The sequence below is a fragment of the Heptranchias perlo genome, chromosome 1, assembly GCF_035084215.1.
Source record: "Heptranchias perlo isolate sHepPer1 chromosome 1, sHepPer1.hap1, whole genome shotgun sequence".
Taxonomy (NCBI): Eukaryota; Metazoa; Chordata; class Chondrichthyes; order Hexanchiformes; family Hexanchidae; genus Heptranchias; species Heptranchias perlo.
In genome coordinates this window covers 14,124,498-14,139,026 of record NC_090325.1, presented here as the reverse complement: position 1 = coordinate 14,139,026, position 14,529 = coordinate 14,124,498, and the positions used below count along the sequence as shown (strand labels likewise).

At 44.3% G+C, this 14,529-nt stretch overlaps 1 protein-coding gene across 2 annotated transcripts in view; it reads right to left on the bottom strand.

Annotated features, from left to right (window-relative positions):
- The window catches only part of atrn (attractin), a 370,377-nt gene that overhangs the window by 39,673 nt on the left and 316,175 nt on the right, over positions 1-14,529 (bottom strand). The window lies entirely within an intron of this gene.

Sequence of the window (14,529 nt, the reverse complement as noted above, 5' to 3'; positions counted from 1 at the left end):
GCAACCTGTGCTCCATTTCTTGGGAGGCTCCATGCCGGGAGCAGAGCCTTGTAAAACAAGATTAACTCCACGTTCCTATTAACTTACAGATATCTTAAATTGCTATTACCAATATGTTCCCATTATGGATTTATTCAACAGTGCTGAAAACAACCCTTTCCAAACCTCCAGGCCCATAAAATTCAACCAGGACAAACCAGAAAACAGATACAAGAAAGAACAAGTCCCAAAGCATTTCACGGTAAATTAGGTACTTTTGAAGTGTAAGCACTATTGTAATATAGGGAAACATAGCAACCAAATTGCAAACAGCAAGGTCACACAAACAGCAACGAGATAAATAACCAGATAATCTGTTTCAGCGCCACGGGATCTTTTATGTCCACCCGAGAGGGCACCACCTCCTACAGTGCAACACTCTCTCAGTACTACACTGAACTGTCAACCTGGATTACGAGCTGAAGTCCTGAAGTGGGCCTTGAACCCACAACGTTATGACCTGGAGACGAGAATGCTACCACCTCGAAGTCAGAAGGTCGTCAATTCAAGTGCAAATAGGAACGAGACCCCTGGGATTTTGAGGGGCAGATTGTCAGGGCTCACAAGCCCGATGGGCTTAGTTTGGACACCTGCTGCTCAGTATGCTTTTCTACAGAACAGTTGACCATACCACTATTAGAGAAATTCCATAGTGAGGAAAGCGCAAGATATCACGTGCAAATGCATCAATCTTGTTACAATGAAATATCCACCTGCTTGTAGTGAAAATCCACATCTTAATCCTCTTATTATTTAGCCCATCTAAACAGCTGTGGAATAAACTCCTTAATAAATTAAAAGTGATTCCTTCAGTCACCAAGTGCTTCATCTCTGTCAACATACTGACTGAATCTCTTAATAAGACCCATTTCAAAGCGATCATTTCGATTCAATTGTAGTGAACTGCCCATCTCGGGACTGCAATGAAACCCTGTTTGATGAAGTACGCAGTCAGTTTCGGGTTAGAATCTTGATGAGAAACTGACTGCGCATTTCATCAAAAGGTTGCAATCCCAAGACTGACTGTTTACTTCAAGTGAACTCGAAGCTTTCACTATTTCATCAACCTGTCAGTAAACAGGGCTCAATCAGCCAAGCTTGTGAGATGCTGAAATTTTGTTGTGGAAGAAAATTTAATGACAAAAAGCGGGACTCTTAACTACAATATAAATTGGATTCACAAACATTTGCTGTGCTGGAGAGCCAGAGCCATGTGCTGGATTGGTTCATTATTATGACAAAATCTAATGGCACAATTTCGATATATAGCAAGTCAAGCGAGGTACTGTGCAGGCCATAGATCTTCGTGTAATCATCTGTAAACATGGCCAACAGTATAATCTGCTCTCAGTGTGCAGAATTTACAGGATTAGTTACAGGCAACTGAATCTTCTGATGTTGCTCTTGGAATTTTCATTCAAATTTTATGTGCCATGCGGTTTTCTAAAATTACAATTAGATAAAAGTTTTGATAAGCTACAAAACTGCATACACACCCAATAATTCAACCCACCCGACAGCAATGTCACCTGCATTGGTCACATCAACAATTGCACCTTCTAACAGTCATCCGTCTGCAGCAGAGAATGTGATAACACTTGCCCCAGGACACATATAAATCTGTCTCTGTTGAGGATGACGTCTAAGACAGCAAAAACTTCCTAAGGCACTCAATACTTACGCTTGGCTGCACCAGCAAGCTTTTCCTGACATGATAGGGGGAGAAAGAGAAAGAGGAAAACACAGGGGAGTACTTCAGAATGTAAACTTGTAACAAAGTAGACTATAAGCCAGCACTGTGAATTTTACACAATTCAATAGAAAGGTAGGAGTATACACATACAAAATTCATAAGAACTGGGATAACAATAATAAGGGGCAAAGAGGAATTTTTGAAATGTGTTCAGGATAACTTTCTTGACCAGTACGTTTCCGGCCCAACGAGGAAGGAGGCATTGCTGGATTTGGTTCCAGGGAATCAGGCAGGCCAAGTGGAGCAAGTGTCAGTGGGGGAGCGTTTAGAGAGCAGCGATCATAGTATCATAAGGTTTAGAATAGCTATGCAAAAGGACACGGACCAATCTAAAGTAAAAATACTCAATTGGAGGAGGGCCAATTTCAATGGGATGAGAACAGATCTGGCCCAGGTAAATTGGAATCAAAGATTGGCAGGCAAAACTGTAATTGAACAGTCGGCAGCCTTTAAAGAGGAGATGGTTCGGGTACAAGTCTAGACACATTCCCACGAAGCAGAAAGGTAGGGCAACTGAAGCCAGAGCTTCCTGGATGACAAAAGAGATAGTGAGTAAGATGAAATGGAAAAAAGGGGCATATGACAGATGTCAGGTTGATAACAGAAGTGAGAACCAGGCAGAATATTGTAAGTTCAGAGGGAAAGTGAAAAAGGAAATAAGAAGGGCAAAGAGAGAGTATGAGACAAGACTGGCGGCCAACATAAAAGGGAATCCTAAAGTCTTCTACAGGCATGTAAATAGTAAACTGGTAGTAAGAGGGGCGGGGCCAATCAGGGACCATAAAGGAGATCTACTCATGGCGGCAGAGGGGATGGCCAAGGTAAGAAATGAGTATGTTGCATCTGTCTTTACCAAGGAGATGCTGCCAGAGTCTCAGTAAAGGAAGATTATAGTTGAGATATTGGATGGGCTAAAAATTGATAAAGAAGAGGTACTTGAAAGGCTAGCTGTACTTCAAGTAGATAAGTCACCCGGTCCGGATGGGATGCATCCTAGGTTGCTGAGGGAAGTAAGGGTGGAAATTGCAGAGGTACTGGCCATAATCTTCCAAACATCCGTAGATACGGGTGTGGTGCCAGAGGACTGGAGAATTGCAAATGTTACACCCTTGTTCAAAAAAGGGTGTAAGGATAAACCCACCAATTATAGGCCAGTCAGTTTAACCTCAGTGGTGGGGAAACTTTTAGAAACGATAATCCGGGACAGAGTTAACAGTCACTTGGACAAGTGTGGATTGATTAGGGAAAGCCAGCACGAGTTTGTTGAAGGCAAATCTTTAACAAAAAATCTTTAACAGAAATTAACTTTATGGAGTTTTCTGATGAGGTAACTGAGAGGGTAGGTGAGGGCAATGCAGTTGATGTGGTGTATATGGACTTTCAAAAGGCGTTTGATAAATGCCACATGGTAGACTTTTCAAGATTGCAGCCCATGGAATAAAGGGGGCAGTAGCAACACGGATATAGAATTGGCTAAGTGACAGGAAACAGAGAGTAGTGGTGAACGGTTGTTTTTCGGACTGGAGGGAGGTGTACAGTGGTGTTCCCCAGGGGTCGGTGCTGTTTTTTTTTTGATACATATTAATGACTTGAACTTGGGTGTACAGGGCACAATTTCAAAATTTGCAGATGACACAAAACTTGGAAGGGAAGTGAACAGTGAGGAGGATAGTGACAGACTTCAAGAGGATATTAGACAGGCTGATGACCTGGATGGACACGTGGCAGATGAAATTTAACGCAGAAAAATTAGAAGTGATACATTTCGGTACGAAGAATGAGGAGAGGCAATATAAACTAGAGGGCGCAATTCTAGAAGGGGTACAGGAACAGAGAGATCTAGGGGTAAATGTGCACAAATTGTTGAAGGTGGCAGGACAGGTTGAGAAAGTGGTTAAAAAAAGCATACGGGATCCTGGGCTTGGTGTTGTAAAATTGTTTACAATTGTCAACCCCAGTCCATCACCGGCATCTCCACATCATTTATAAATAGAGGCATAGAGTACAAAAGTATGGAAGTCACGATGAACCTTTATAAAACACTGGTTCAGCCACAACTAGAGTATTGTGTTCAGTTCTGGGCACCGAGCTTTAGGAAGGATGTGAAGGCCTTAGAGAGGGTGCAGAAGAGATTTAGTAGAATGATTCCAGGGATGAGGGACTTTAGTTACGTGGACAGGCTGAAGAAGCTGGGGTTGTTCTCCTTGGAACAGAGAAGGTTGTGAGGAGATTTGATAGAGGTATTCAAAATCATGAAGGGTCTAGACAGAGTAGATAGAGAGAAACTGTTCCCATTGGCGGAAGGGTCAAGAAGCAGAGGACATAGATTTAAGGTGAATGGCAAAAGAAACAAGGGTGACATGAGGAAAACTTTATTTACACAGCGAGTGGTGCGCACACTTCAGACAGGAAGTGCGTAGGACGCCACCTTGGTAAAGGGGTTTGCCCGCGTGCAACTAATGACCGCTGGCAGCATGTAAAGTATGGAGATTATGATGTCAATCAGTGTGCAACGTTGATTTAAAGGGACTGCTTCTATTTTGGAAGTCCACACTCCACCCAACGCAGTGTCTTAACTTTGCATGGCTGAGCACGATGCCCCATCGGCAGTATTTAAAGGGATCATGCAGGAGTTACAGGTAGATTCCTGGATTATTACTTTTGGCTGTTGCTCAACTTCTAGATGTTTTTTGCTGAGTTCTAGGGATGTTGAAACTTTCAATAATTAACAGAGAGGGAGGTCTGGCTGCTCTGGCAGTCCTGTGGCTTTTATCTACAATCCACCATCTACAAGGCACAAGTCAGGAGTGTGATGGAATACTCCCCACTTGCCTGGATGAGTGCAGCTCCAACAACACTCAAGAAGCTCGACACCATCCAGGACAAAGCAGCCCGCTTGATTGGCACCCCATCCACCACCTTAAACATTCATTCCCTTCACCACCGGCGCACCATGGCTACGGTGTGTACCATCACAGGATGCACTGCATCAACTCGCAAAGGCTTCTTCGACAGCACCTCCCAAACCCGCGACCTTTACCACCTAGAAGGACAAGGGCAGCAGGCACATGGGAACACCACCACCTGCACGTTCCCCTCGAAGTCACACACCATCCCGACTTGGAAATATATCGCTGTTCCTTCATCGTCGCTGGGTCAAAATCTTGGAACTCCCTATCTAACAGCACTGTGGGAGAACCTTCACCACACGGACTGCAGCGGTTCAAGAAGGTGGCTCACCACCACCTTCTCAAGGGCAATTAGGGATGGGCAATAAATGCTGGCCTTGCCAGCGACGCCCACATCCCATGAACGAATAAAAAAAAAAATCTACTACACAAATTAGTTGCCTTCAGACATGGATGGCCTGGTAGCTCTACCTCTCAGATTAGAACATGACAGAGCAGGGCAAGCTGCCAGAAGAGGGGGGAGGAGGAACAGGGCACTTAGCAGGAGGCCATATCCACAAAGGGTCTTCAGGAACCATTTCTCCTACCTCATCTTCAGCAAGGAGCAGTGCATAATGTGCCTCAAAGCAGAGCAAGGACAGCAATGCCTGTGGCTGTCATGGTTGAATAGCTGCCAGTGTGTGTGAGTTGTGAGATGTGGGTGTGAGGCTTGCAACAGTGCTAAGTGTGTGAGGGTGAGGCAAACCATATGAATTGAAGGGTTGAGTACCGATTGATAGATTGGTAGATGGGTGATGGGGTGTATTGAATTGAGCAGTGCATGAGGCTAGTGGTGCAGTCAATAGGATATGCCATTTGAAGAATGAACTCACTCACTCACCTTGACAACTTGCATTATATCACTGAACTTCTTCTAGCACTACATTCAAGTTCTTGGAGCTACGCTCCTAGCATTGACCTCCTCCGCTACTTCCTCCCACTGCATCTTGAGCATATGCCTGGAGGACCTCCTGCACCCCTGTGGATACAGGAATGTCCCTCCTTCTCTCCATCTCTCGCACCAAGGCTTCCAGTGCATTATCAGAGAAACTTTGTGCACGCTCTCTCACAGGTTGAGACACATTCACAAATCATCTTCCGAACCAATCCACTTATCTCACAATATATATCAATGCTTTGGATGAGGGAACCAAATGTAACATTTCCAAGTTTGCAGACGACACAAAGCTGGGGTGGAATGTGAGCTGTGAGGAGGATGCAAAGAGGCTCCAATGTGATTTAGATAAGTTGGGTGAGTGGGCAAGAACATGGCTGATGCAGTATAATGTGGATAAATGTGAGGTTATCCACTTTGGTTGTAGAAACAGAAAGGCAGATTATCTGAATGGTGATGGATTGGGGAAAAGGGGAGGTGCAACGAGACCTGGGTGTCCTTGTACACCAGTCGCTGAAAGCGAGCATTCAGGTGCAACAAGCAGTTAGGAAGGCGAATGATATGTTGGCCTTCATTGCAAGAGGATTTGAGTATAGGAACAGGGATGTCTTACTGCAGTTGTATGGGGCCTTGGTGAGACCACATCTGGAGTATTGTGTGCAGTTTTGGTCTACTTATCTGAGGAAGGATGCCCTTGCCATGGAGGGAGTGCAACGAAGGTTTACCAGACTGATTCCTGGGATGGCAGGACTGACGTATGAGGAGAGATTGGGTCAACTAGGCCTATATTCACTAGAGTTTAGAAGAATGAGGGATGATCTCATCGAAACATATAAAATTCTAACAGGACTAAACAGACTAGATGCAGGGAGGATGTTCCCGATGGCTGGGGAGTCCAGAACCAGGGGTCACAGTCTCAGGATACGGGGTATGCCATTTAGAACTGAGATGAGGAGAAATTTCTTCACTCAGAGGGTGGTGAACCTGTGGAATTCTCTACCACAGAAGGCCAAGTCATTAGATGTATTCAAGAAGAAGATGGATATATTTCTTAATGCTAAAGGGATCAAGGGATATGGGGAAAAAGCGGGAACAGGGCACTGAGTTAGACGATCAGCCATGATCATCGGGAGCAGGCCCGAATGGCCTACTCTTGCTCCTATTTTCTATGTTTCCTGACAATAATTCCATCAGTCACAGTGCACCTCCCCTTTAAGAAGTGCCGGTTGCTTTTAAGCATTGTATATTACAGGCGTTTTTGGAATGGTTATTTTCAGAAAGCTCTTGGTCTTGGGGCACAGCCTATTTCCTCCTCCCCCAGTCGTAATCATAAGTGATCATAAATAAAGCGCAAGGTAGCAGATTTGATTTTAAGAACTGTTTTCATTGTGTCATTCAACAGTATCTTCATGCATTAAATGGAGATGTGGACATATCTCTTGATTCAAACTGCACATCCACCATTCATAGTGAAATGAAGTGTTCAGCAACTGATGGGGCAGGCCAGTTTATTGATTGACTCATTGGTGTTATCTTGAAACGCACAATAGTTTTTACTCATATACACCGGGATGTATGTCGGGACCCCACTGATGCGTGCAGCTGATGAACAGCGCAGGCTGCACGCGGCAATCATTTAAATCAGCAGGCAGCACAAATCGCAATGAATGGGCATGGGTTAATAGGGTACCACGATCCCCGCACCCGTTTTCAGGGGTTTTCCAATTTAACCCCCATGGCTTTTTTTTTATCAGTTTTGCACTGAGTTGCTTAAATTGCATGAAATACCTTATGTTGGAACCAATCACCAACCATGAACACTTGATTGATCCAGAAAATAAATGTTGGTTTCAGTTGAGTTTTAGTGTCAACATGTTACATAAATGGAAGACTGTTTTAATAGCATTATTTCAATTCTAAAGAATTAGTTCTTTGTCATGGAAACTTATGGGTATACAGAAATTCAAACCAAGTTATCAATTCTTTTTGGCAATGGGCCAGCTTAACTCCATTATCTGGTTTGTCTGACTGATAAGACTTGCAGTCAAAGGATACTACATCAAAGTGGTCAGATGCACAGCTAGACTACTATTCTGCTCATATGTTTTTTCTCTGCTCCAGTTTCTCCCCTTACCTTTCTAAAAGATATGACTTGTATTGGGGGACAGTTGTTCTAGGGGGTTACAGCTATGCAATTCCTCACTTAGGTCGCTGTTCTGTATATGTGAAGCCGTACAATGAGTGCAGGTGTACTTGCCTGTATGGGCGAGGTACATCAAAACTGAATCCGCTGTCCACATGCATGCATGCATACAAGCACAATTCAAGCAATTGCCACAAGGATCTCTGACTGACGTTCTCTCCTCTGGCCCAAGAACACTGAAGCAAGCAGCAGAATCCAGTGCCACCCAGCTGGGAATAGGGTTGTCTGACTGATGGACTTGCAGTCAAAGAATACTACATCAAAGTGGTCAGATGCACAGACCATGAGACAAGCTTAGTCTGTCGGCTCAGAGCCACATCAGTTGACCAAAGAGTCATCTTGATTGGGGTGGGGAGGTGGCATGTGAAGCAGCAATCTCTTCAATCAAACGTACAGGTCATGTAGGATGTCCTAATTATTCAGGTGATGATAGGAAAGAAAATTTCGTAACATCTACTGAAACATGAACACAGCTCTCATGATTTTGAAGAGTTGTCCCTGTTGACTTCATTTTCAAACGAAGACAAACAATTAGAGATATCGGGAGATAAACTGGGCCGCATAGCGGCCGTCTTGTAGGCGGTACGCAACCTAAGGACCCAAAATGGCATATGGAATACGCACGCACGCCTTTACTGTGACACGCGCTGGATGCCATCTTGGTAAAGGTGTTTGCGCACACACAGATAACGAACACCGGCACTATGTAAAGTAGGGAGAATATGCAGTAGATCAGTGTGCAACGCTGATTTAAAGGGACAGATGTGATTTTGGAACTCAACGCACCGTCCTAACCACGCACAGCTGAACAGGTCGTAGATAACCTGGAGGACCCCCCCAACCGGCGCTATTTAAAGGGGTCATGCAGGTGTTGCAGGTTAGTTGCTAGATTATTGCTTCTGGCACAATTATACATGTTTGTTGAAGCTTCCTATACTTGGAGAAAGTTGCAATATTATATATAGAGTATAATGTAGGAAAATCCTACATTACTGTTGGTGGCATTTAAAACAGTGTGCTGAACAAGGTTTCTGCCAACTATGGGTGGCTGCTAGGGCTCCCGCTGGGCATTGAACACGACTGGGAGCACGCAGAGAGGCCATGCAGAGCAGGTCAAACTGCGAGGAGAGGGAGGAGGATAAGGAGTAAGCAGCGCAGAACACTGAGCAGGAGGCCATATCCAATGAGGGCCTTCAGGGACCAATTCTCTTACCTCAACATGAGCGACGATCCGATGGCTGTGGTTCACGAAAGAGGTTGTGATGGAGATATGTCAACTGTTGCAGCCACAATTGCAGCCTCAGAGCAGGGCAAGAACAGCACTACCTGTAGCTGTGAAAGTAACCGTGGCGCTGAACTTTTACGGCTCTGGATCCTTTCAGGCCACTGCTGGTGATATAAGCAACATCTCGCAGTTTGCAGTGCACTGAGGCTCAGGATGAGCTGCGCAACAGATTCATAATGTTCCCTCTTGACAGAGCATTAGAATGAGCAAGCACGATGGTTTGCTCGCATTGCAGGCTTCCCCATGGTGCACAGTGCCACTGACTCCACGCATATTGCCATGCATGCTCCACATCTCAACTCGGACATCTTCATGAACAGAAAGAGGTTCCACTCCCTCAATTTGCAGCTGGTGTGCGGCCACACACAGTGCATCATGCAGGTCAATGCCTGCTACCCTGGCAGCAGCCTTCATTAGACCACAGTCCAACGTTCCACCTACCCTTTAACTGGCACGGCAAGTCAAAAGCTGGCCGGTGGGCGACAAGGGCTATCCCCTCATGAAGTGGCTCATGACTCGTCAGACATTGCATCATGGTGGGTTCCACAGGTGTGCTGATGGAGGTGGCCACCTGTTCCATGTGGGAAAGGATGGGCTCCAAGCTCTGTGCAAAGCCCTGTGCCAAGTTGCAGCTGGACTCCTCCATGCCCCTTGACATTGTGTGCAGGTTTTCTGGTAGGCTTTCCAGTGCGCTAAGCATTTGGTTGTGTACGCCAATCAGCGTTCTTCTGTAGCCTGGCCCATCAAAGTCCTCACCTGACTCCTCGGCAGCAGAATTAGTGTACAACCTCGCTCTCTGGAACTGTCCCAATGGACTGGAAGGTAGCAAATGTTACCCCGCTATTCCAGAAGGGAGAGAGACAGAAAATAGGGAACTACAGGCCAGTTAGCCTGACATCAGTTGTCAAGAAAATGCTGGAATCCATTAGTAAGGAAGTGGTAACAGGGCACTTAGAAAATCATAATATTATTAGGATCGTCAACATAGATTTATGAAAGGGAAATCATGTTTGACAAATCTATTAGAGTTTTTTGAGGATGTAACTTGCAGGGTAGATAAAGGGGAACCAGTGGACGTAGTATATTTGGATTTTCAAAAGGCATTCGATAAAAGGTTGTTATGCAAGGTAAGGGCTCATGGGGTTGGGGGTAATATATTAGCATGGATAGAGGATTGGTTGAAGGACAGAAAACAGAGAGTAGAAATAAATGGGGCATTCTCAGGTTGGCAGGCTGTAACTAGTGGGGTGCCGCAAGGATTGATGCTTGGGCCTCAGCTATTTACAATCTATATTAATGACTTAGATGAAGGGACCGATTGTAATGTACCCAAGTTTGCTGACGATGCAAAGTTAGGTGGGAAAGTAAGCTGTGAGGAGGACATAAAGAGTCTGCAAAGGGATATAGACAGATTAAATGAATAGGCAAGAAGGTGGCAGATGGAGTATAATGTGGAGAAATGTGAGGTTATTCACTTTGGTAGGGAGAACAGAAAAACAGAATATTTTTTAAATGGTGAGAAACTATTAAATGTTGGTATCCAGAGAGACTTGGGTGTCCTCGTACAAGAAACACAAAAAGTTAGTATGCAGGTACAGAAGGCAATTAGGAAAGCAAATGGAATATTATTGCAAGGGGGTTGGAGTACAAGAGCAAGGAAGTCTTACTACAATTGTGCAGGGTTTAATGAGACCTCACCTGGAGTACTGCGTACAGTTTTGGTCTCCTTATCTAAGGAAAGATATACTTGCCTTAGAGGCAGTGCAACGAAGGTTCACTAGATTAATTCCTGGGATGAGAGGATTGTCCTATGAAGAGAGGTTGAGTAGAATGGGCCTATACTCTCTGGAGTTTAGAAGAATGAGAGGTGATTTCATTGAAACATATAAGATTATGATGGGGCATGACAGGGTAGATGTTGAGAGATTGTTTCCCCTGGCTAGATAGTCTAGAATTGGGGACATAGTCGCAGGATATGGGGTCGGCCATTTAAGACTGAGATGAGGAGGAATTTCTTCATTTAGAGGGTTGTGAATCTTTGGAATTCTCTACCCCAGAGGGCTGTGGATGCTCAATCATTGAATATATTCAAGGCTGAGATCGTTCGATTTTCGTACTCTTGGGGCATGAAGGGTCATGAAGATCAAGCGGGAAAGTGGAGTTGAGGTCGGAGGTCAGCCATGATCTGACTGAATGGCAGACCAGGCTCGAGGGGCGTATGGCCTACTCCTGCTCTTATTTCTTATGTTCCAGCGAGATGGCATCTGCTGTATCCGTTGCCCCCGCCCCAGCTCCTGCGCGCTTGTGCCCGGTGTCTCACCACATGCAGATCCCTCCTCTAACCTAGCCTCTACACTACAAGCAGTGTCAGTATCCGAGCTGGTGCATGCGAGTGTCAGATTAAGTGAAGGTGTGGCTTCATTATCACTATCCTCCTCCACCTCCACCTCGGACAGTGCCGACTCCAGTTCTTGGTTATCTGCAATGACAAAGGGAATCTCACGTGCTGCCTGCATCTCAATGACTGGGCCCTAGTTAATCATGCACCGCGACCCACGCACCCGGATTCGGGAGTTATCCAATTTAACCCCCATGCTAATCTGTTTGAAGCAAGTACGGGAGTGCTACATAACAGTTGAAAAACAAAATTATCAGTTTAAAAATGTTTTATTCCGTTAGTTTACCCAGTGATAATCCTGGCCTGCCATCAGTGTTGTGAAACACCACCCGCTTTTTAAAAAAATTACTAGCTGGTCTCCTGTGGTGTTGCTCATTTAGTCAGACAGGACTGTTCTCAACAGAGTTGCTGCTGTTTCTTCAAATTTGCTACTAGGCTTCAGGTTCCCCTTCTGTCCCGGCTCAAAGTATGACCTGCCCTCCAAATTTCTTACTTATTAATATGAGCCATGCAGTTCAAACAGAGTGGGCAACCTAATCCAGCAGCCACGTTGAAAACTGAAACAAGTTTATTGAGGTTGATGCATCCTCCCTCAGTTCTTCCTGGTCCTAGCTCTGCCCAAATACACTTCCATACACGAGCCTAACTTTCGCGTGTTGCCAAACCCAAGTTCCCCCCTCAACAGGGTCTCATTCATCATCATCCCACTAATGATCCCATAGTGCACCTTCCCCCCATTCTTCTCCCCCTGACCCAGAAATGCTCCCAAGCCCTAATGTTGAAGAGTCCAGATTTTGCAGTCAGATAAAAGTGCAATGAGCACAATCCTCTCGAACTTCATGTTAAGTTGGTTCCAAAAACAAAAACAGGCAGCATATGCCACACTGGTCTTTTGGATTCGCTGCACTTCACTGGACAACAAAGTAAAAAAAAAAGCAAATTTAAAGGAGTACTTTTTTCTAGTCTGCTAAAAATACTACACAATATACCCGATTCACTAGATTCTGAGGGACCTTCACAGAACTAATTGCATAGAAAAATGAAAAAGGTCATAAAATATCATAATTCATAAATACAATGGAAGCTAAACTGACAGTTTTAGTGCTTCAGGAGTGTGTTGACTATAATGCTTTCCTGGCAGTGCATGAAGAATTGTCACTTCAGCAAGGTACAAGATGGTTTCTGGTGCTTGTGGCGCCATAACCCAGCATCTTCAGGAGACAAGGAGAGACTTTTATTGGGGGTGGGGGGAGAAAGAGACGTATGGAATTAGACAACCTCAGGAAAGCTCCAATCTGCACCTTTGTATGGGCAATAAAAATGATTGATAATATACTTCTAGGCTTACAGAGTGAGACCACGGTAATGTGACTGGGCTCTGAGGCATCAGTGCATAGCTAGTGACTGTATCTGAATTGTAAACAATTTTACAACACCAAGTTATAGTCCAATGATTTTTATTTGAAATCTACAAGCTTTCGGAGGCTTCCTCCTTCCTCAGGTAAATGTACCTGAGGAAGGAGGAAGCCTCCGAAAGCTTGTAGATTTCAAATAAAAATCGTTGGACTATAACTTGGTGTTGTAAAATTGTTTACAATTGTCAACCCCAGTCCATCATCGGCATCTCCACATCATGTATCTGAATGTGACAGTGCAGGCTCTGAAACGTCAAGCTTGTATTGCATAGGACAGTGTATAGGTCGCAATATTGGTCAAAAAAACAATTACAGCTGTGAGGAGGGATATGTTAGAAGGATCATCAAATGAGGACATATGGGTTGAAATGAAGAACAAAAAAGCATCAATCACACTGCTGGGAATGTACTATAGATCCCTAAGCAGTCAGAGGGAGATAGAAGAGCAAATATGTAGGCAAATTTCTGAGAAGTGCAAAAACTATAGGGCAGTAATAGTAGGGGATTTCAACTACCCTAATATTAACTGGGATAAAAATCAGTGTAAAAGATGTAGAGGGCGCAGAATTCTTAAAATACGTTCAGGAGAACTTTTTTAGCCAGTATGTAGCAAGCCTAACAAGAGTGGGGGCAGTTCTGGACTTAGTTTTAGGGAATGAAGTTGGGCTGGTGGAAGGGGGTATTCAGTGAGAGAGCATTTTGGTGGTAGTGATCATAATTCAGTTAGATTTAGCATAGTTATGGAAAAGGATAAAGACAAACCAGGAGTAAAAGTTATCAATTGGGGGAAAGCTGAGATGTGATTTAGCAAAAGTGGACTGGAAACAGTGTCAGAGCAGTGGGAGGCATTAAAGGAGGAGATAGTGAGGGTTCAGAGCAAATATGTTCCCACAAAGAAAAAGGGTGGCACTCCCAAATCTGGAGCCCCCGGATGTCAAGGAACATAGAGGGTAGGAAAAGGCAGAAAAGGGAAGCTTATGTCAGCTACCGAGAGCTCAATACTGCAGAAAGTCTAGAGTATAGAAAGTGCAGGGGTGAAATTTTTAAAAATTAGGAATGTAAAGAGAGGGCATGAAAAAATATTGGCAAGTTAAATCGAGGATAACCTAAAGATGTTTTATAAATACATAAAGAGCAAGAGGATAACTAAGGAAAGAGTAGGGCCTATTAGAGGCCAAAAAGGTAACCTGTGTGTACAGGTGGAAGACGTGGGTATGGTTCTTAATGATTACTTTGCATCTGTCTTCACAAAAGAGCCATGATGTGGAGATGCCGGTGATGGACTGGGGTTGACAAATGTAAAGAATCTTACAACATCAGGTTGTAGTCCAACAATTTTATTTTCAAATTTTCAAATAAAATTGTTGGACTATAACCTGGTGTTGTAAGATTCTTTACATTCACAAAAGAGGATGATTCAGAGCTTTTGTTCAGGAGGAGGAGTGTGAAATATTGGACGGGATAAACTTGATGAGAGAAGAAATATTAAGGGGTTTAGCATCCGTGAAAATAGATAAATCGTCAGGCCTGGATGAAATGTATCCCAGGCTGTTAAGTGAAGCAAGGCAGGAAATAGCGGAGGCTCTCACCATC